This window comes from Opisthorchis viverrini (genome assembly GCF_000715545.1).
Source record: "Opisthorchis viverrini unplaced genomic scaffold opera_v5_9, whole genome shotgun sequence".
Classification (NCBI taxonomy): domain Eukaryota; kingdom Metazoa; phylum Platyhelminthes; class Trematoda; order Opisthorchiida; family Opisthorchiidae; genus Opisthorchis; species Opisthorchis viverrini.
In genome coordinates this window covers 1672444-1678886 of record NW_008751665.1, presented here as the reverse complement: position 1 = coordinate 1678886, position 6443 = coordinate 1672444, and the positions used below count along the sequence as shown (strand labels likewise).

Genomic DNA, 6443 nt, shown 5'->3' with positions numbered 1-6443 from the left:
CGAAATTTCGGAAATTACTCTCTAGCCTATATCGTGTGTTTTCCCTACATTTCACCTGTGTGGAGGAACATTTACCTGTGACAGATTGAACATACGTGGATTAAATCGACATATATAGTTTCCTCGTTCACTGTGAGGAAGGCAGTGCCACACGGTGTTTACGCTGACAAACAAAAGCTGGTTGCATCGAAAAGTATTAGGGTAAGTTGCTAAAATTGTTCTCTTGCGAGTGCTCTGTGGTTCTTTTTGGGTGGTACGTTACCGGCTGCACACTGAGTTATCAGAACCCACACGACAATAACCAATTTTGGGACACACATGGCTTGCGTCTGACCGGAGAAGTCATATCGGTCATAAATTGTCTTGTTCACATGACAACAGGGCAGCAGTTGAATCATTCATAGGTTCACATCAACTGCAGTGAGGGCTATGGCGAGACATGTTTGAACCATCGCTCATGCGTTTGGGAAGAATTTGTGAGCAAATATTTGCAAAGATATGTGTCCTGGTCGGCAGTAAGGAGAGACCGTACAATGTCGGACAAAAAAAAAAACAGAATTCGGTCAAGTGAAAATATTTCACTGTTTTTTTATCTCGGATGATTGAAGAGCTCAAATTGTCCTGCCGGTGGTGTCATGAGTTTAGTGTCTGGGGCGTTAAAAAATTAATAAATGAATCGTCCAGTTGTAACGCCCTTTTCGTGTCTAGTTGCCATGCCACCCGAAGGAAGCACGAGGGCTGGAAAAATTCAAGGTTGCGTAAGTCTAGATAGGAGCCGCCGAGATGCCGGTGTTTATTTCGAACCATGGACTTTCCGGTCAGTAACTTCGGACATTAACCACTGTTCAATCTGGAATTAGTTAATCTACCGGGCGATTCGTTCCGAACAATTAATGCCAAGTCGAGAAGCGATCGATAGCCCAGGGATTCTGGTCACAACAAAATCAGATAAACAAAAATACACCCAAGCTAACAATATCCTAACCTGTGAGGGAAAAGTAAACGTACACACACACACACACGACAAAGCGAACGGGGAAGTGGGATATTATTCTTGTTTGACCCCAGCGGTTAGTTAGCAAAATACATTTTTGGTGTCAGGCGAATCTTACCTGGCGTGTTTTCCGCGGCCTGAATGACTGGGGGGGGATGGGGAAAAAGCAATAAGTTTCCCCTAATGGGACGGGTGCTCTTTTGCACGATCCACTATCTAACCATTCTACTCACAACTACTACTCCCCGGTGCGACCATTGATCGTCATCTGTCTTTCCCTAATGTTATCACCTGTTTAATACGATTGAATTCCAAGCCCTCTTCGGATTTGGACTTGACTAATATGGTGGTAATTTGAGGTGCAAGTGAGCGTCTTTCTCGTGATGTTCATGAACAGAATAAAAGGCTGAATTTTTACAGGATATACAAGTTGATGGAACGTTGATGGAAACTTATCGACGGCCCACTCCCGTATTTTCTCAATTGTCAAATAATTTTCATAGTTTGACCTTGAAGATGCCAGGAGTTCGCTAGCACACAAAAACACAGCGTTTTCTGGGGGATATTGGTATCCCCAACACCTAGACGGGGGTAGTCAAGAGTCAGAGGGCGGGTTCGAACCACGAACATTACGGTCAGTAAATTCGCACTCTAACCACTGGGCCATCCCACTCCCAAATAAACGAGCTTCTAGGGTTTAAGTTAACATTATAAGTGGAATATTACAGTAATCCTCTGAAGAGACAGCCGCAGAGAACGTATTTTTGGCATCCTCCGGGAACAAAATCAGGTCGTAGCACTAACGTACCAGTTCACAGACAAATTGCCAAAAAATTGTGAAGTCTTCCAGTACCGATTTTTCGACAACAACAAAGAAAACTATTTGGCAGTTTCTAGTAATTTGTGCAATGTATACAGTGTTTTTTTTTGCTTTCCGCTTGAAAGCAAACTGATCGATGCCTAAAGGAGGATCTTTTGCTATCCGAATATCCCATAGAACCCGACCTTTGAGTGGAAGTCTCGAATCAATACAAAATGGTGATAAAACCCACACCCATGCATCAGCAAACCACCCTACCAAGTGCCTCTTAAGAGTTGGTTTTCACCGTGGATTCACGTAGTCCCAGAGCCACGTTGCAGATGTGCGTTGTTACGTCTCTCCAGGAGACGTATTCTAAGAAAGTGCTGTCCAGACAGTGGAGGGTAATTCAGGTTTGTTTGAAAAATTAGTTGCATATATAGTCTGCCTTCAAACGATTGATTTTCGGAACTTTCGTGGCGTGATCAGCTGATTCATAGTATCCGGGCTGAATGACATCAGCTCGTCGGGGGCCAATGCTAAAGTCTTCAGTCACACTGTGACACACAAAAAAAACGGAGGGGACCACGTACCCTGAGTTGCATCCTCGCGCATCCCATGCCACACAAAACATTCTCGAGGCTCGTATGATCAGAAAATGGCTTCAAATGGCTTTTCACTGTAAGCTAGTCTTGTACACAACTGTGGGGCAGTCTGGTAACCGGTTGCCTCGAAAACAGTTTCCCGGCCATCTGTTTTTTATAAGAAGTAGTTTCTAACATGTCCTGTTAGTTTGAGTTTATGCTGAAAAGTCGAACAAGCGGTAAATGTGTGTTTTGTCCTTGTTGGAAATGGTCAGAAGCGCGCAGCTGATGAATCCGTGTGGAGATTTGAACCGGCGGTCAGTATGCTAGCTGTCTACAAGTGATTGTGATTGAAGTGCACCCATAGTGTGGCGGTAATCTTTTGGTTTCATGCAGTCCGCTTTACGTGTTCTGATGCTCGCTCAACTGTAACACCCTTCCGGTGCCTAGCTGCCATGCCAACCGAAGGTTGCACGAGGGCTGGGATACTGCCAGGTCGCCCAAGCCTAGACAGGGGAAGTCGAGAGGCAGAGGTCGGGTTCGAACCACGGACCTTCCGGTCAGTAGATGCTCTCTAACCACTTGAACCATCTCGCCCTGATGCTGACTGCTTGTTGAACAAAATTTCAGGCTAAAGGGTCGTACAACTCGTAGTAAAGTTCTCCTTCCTGACTAGATCATTCCTGGCTTGGTTTATAGTTTGAAATGTGGGAGAAATTCCGAAAAAACGAGCACAGTGACCCTGGGGAATTACCTAGGGACTGCGAATATTTGCCTTGTCCATTGCATGATTGTATCGCTTCTTCAGGTTGGATCTTTCGTAGTACACCAATAAAGTACCAAGGGTTGTTACCAGACATTTTGGTTGTTCGAAACCATTTGCCAACCGTGAGGTTTTTTATTTGACATTCAGATCCTATTCCTTCCAGGTACAAGCATAATCGACCGGATTTCGAGACTAGGCCTTGAACATCATATTGGAAGTGTATGTGCAGATCAACACACTGTTAGCGGAGGATTGAACTGAATCCCACCTGAATCTGTCGTTTACCTTATTCTTATAAGGACATTATTATCATTATCATTAGTGCAGTGGTCCTTCGTCGAGAAAACTACTAAGGGAGATGAGGAGGAGATGGCCCAAGTGGTTAGAGCGCGAATTTACTGACCGGAAAGTCCGCGGTTCGAACCCGACCTCTGCCTCTCGACTTCCCGCGTCTAAGCATGGACAGAGGGAGATACTTGACTCGAATGTGGTGACCAAGCAGAACCGTACTGCAAACACAAACGTGGTGTGTGTTTTATGCGTGAGTATGGAAGAGCTTGGGAGTGTGTGGGGGAATCAGCTGGGTATTCACCAATGTTGCATATCGGTGATTTAGAACTACTCATGTGACATGGTGAGACGGTTTGACGGTCACCAGTTGCCATGTTTATGGTGCCACCTAACTAAAATGGATTAAAAACGGTAAAAATGCTATTTTCATTGAGAAAACTACTCACAAGGTTGCTGAAAACTCTTCGCTAGCCCTCAGCAACCTTGTGAGTAGATTCCTTTGTGAAAATATACTGCGATATCTCGAATATCGTGCCAGCTGAATTATGAGGCGGCCTGTGTGCAGTACATTTAGTTGTAGAATATCCTAAACAAGAGATTCAGTTGAGTCTCTCGTGAAAACCAAATCGATTTGCAAATGAGTGTATTCCTTGGTTAAAATGTTACTTTTGCGTAAAAACACAAAAAGAATAATTAATGAGGGGTAGACATCTGCTCGGTTTTATACCCATGCGTCGTCGTTCGTTCCAGCTTCGTTTTGCTCCAGATTTAATGCGATTGTGGTACGTCCCCAGAAATGGTCTTGTGCGCCTACGCTGGGCCTAATGATTGGTCAAGCTCAATTCAGTCCAGTTGATGAAACCCTACTTATATCACCCGCTTAACGTGACAGTAGGCTGGTAAACAAGGGCAAAAAGTGGTTAGATGGCAACCGTCCATGGCTATGAGTTTAGCCAACGCCAGCAACTAGTTTACCTAATTTCCTGTCGTTTCATTCTTTGTCGCCGAGTGCAGTTTTTTGTTCGGCGGTACAACTAGAATGTAGATAATCAAATGAGCCTGATGATCGATCTTTCCTATGGGTCGTTGTATAAAGACGTACATCATCTAGGATGACAGCGTTGCATTCGGTCCATAGGGAGGAGGTCAGATTTCGTGCTAATACTCACACGACTCAGTAACTAACTTCGATGTGCAAACCCATTGACAGTATTCGGTACATTGTGTAGCTTTTCATTTCTGTCAGGCCCAGAATAACCCAGTCGGATACTACTGTACATTCGGTAATCAGCGACATGTAAGTAAGGGATGCCTAAATTGGGGGTTACCTGGTCGACTTGCCATATTTGCCCCTCATTTTCCGTTCGTCTTGGTACATTAAATTGCAAAAATTTACTAAGTTGATTTCAATCCTAGTAAAACTTTTAAATGACTTTATACTAAATTAAATACTGACTTGTCAGACGCAATCGGGGCACTGGTCGGCCAGGATAATACGTCCTCGTGTGCCCGTTTGCGCACTCACTCACTCACGTCTATATCCGGATTTTCAGACATGTAAATCCACAGCAAACATGTGCAAGCTGCAGGGCGGAAACACACAAACACGCCGTACTAATTTGCACCTGTCCGTATCTATAATAACTGGCTTTTGGGAGAGCGATTGTCATGCTAACATGGGTTTACCGAGTTATGTAGTCGGGATGTATCAGCGTACAGCTTAACTTATCGATTCGTTGCTGTGAATCCTAAGAGATAGACCAATAGATTGTCTTCACAGATAGTATAGAATGACCTTTCTACAAATCTGACGGGAAAAAATCATCAGCCGTGCAAATCACTCCACGGGCGACTGATCTATAACAAATGTCCACTTGGCAACAAACTATGGTATTCGAATTTACCCAGCTCGCACATGTGAACAAATTGTGGGCTAATCACGCTCCCGGGCCCAAACAAGCGCCTTTGCAGTTCCCAGAAGCGAAAGTTTCCGACAAACAACAATCGCGATCGTTTTCACCAAAAAGTACTGCTACATGAACCACCATAGATTAGGTACTTTCTAAATTTCCTCACAACCTCATCAACTTCCGGGGCACCATTGTTCAGTAAGTTCAGAGCATACGTAAGCCAACTTTGATTGCTTTCAGATGAAGCCCGAAGGCACATCTTTGAGTCACGTCACCACCATCATTTCATGGGTCCAGGGCAACGGGAAAAATTTAGCAGACTCAGATATATACTAATGCGTGTGGCCATGTTAGACTAGAATCTTACTCACTACTAATCAAATGATACAAAAAGCTCAGGCAAGCAAGGTGGGACCACCCACCCAACTTCTGATAAAATCTGATGACAAAAAACAACGTATTTTCATAAAGGCAACTACTTACAAGGTTGCTGGAAACTCTTTGACAGCCCACGACCGGTAGGCACAGTCCCCCGGTTTCTGTCAACCTTATGTTCCACTTGAACCCAAATTAGACTGTTTTCGAGAAATACACTTATTTGCAAATCAATTTGGTTTTCACGAGAGACTCAACTGAATCTCTCGTTAATGATATTCTCCGACTGAATGTGCTGCACAGTCAGTACGATATTCGAGATATCGCGATACATTGCATTGCCTTAATATATTACTCATAAAGTTGCGGAAAGTTCTGTGCAGCGCATTCAGTTGAAGAATCTCACAGACGAGAGATTCAGTTGATTGGCCCGTGAAAACCAGATTGGTATGCGAATGGGGGTTCTTTGTCGAAAACAATAAATATAACCTGTTTTCATCACTTATAGCGCGCCCGGTAACTTAAACAGACACCGCGCATTATCCTCGGCAATTTTTCACCCTGAACAGCAGACTGAAGACAATTTTGAGAAGTACTATTTACGGTGAACTTGGCGCTTCTAGTTTACTATGGTAACTACTGGAAAGTGCACTACGAAAACTGCTGTATGGTTATAAACCTGGAGAATTTCCTCAAGTAAATGAAAAAAGCCATCACGATAACT

At 43.9% G+C, this 6443-nt stretch overlaps 1 protein-coding gene across 1 annotated transcript in view; it reads left to right on the top strand.

Moving 5' to 3' along the window:
* T265_00880 (hypothetical protein) overlaps nt 1-6443 on the top strand; it is a gene marked incomplete at both ends in the record, with an annotated part of 79571 nt that overhangs the window by 201 nt on the left and 72927 nt on the right. Inside the window, one exon of the mRNA XM_009164775.1 lies at nt 1-201. This exon is cut by the window's left edge and continues 201 nt beyond it. The remainder of the gene's footprint in view (nt 202-6443) is intronic.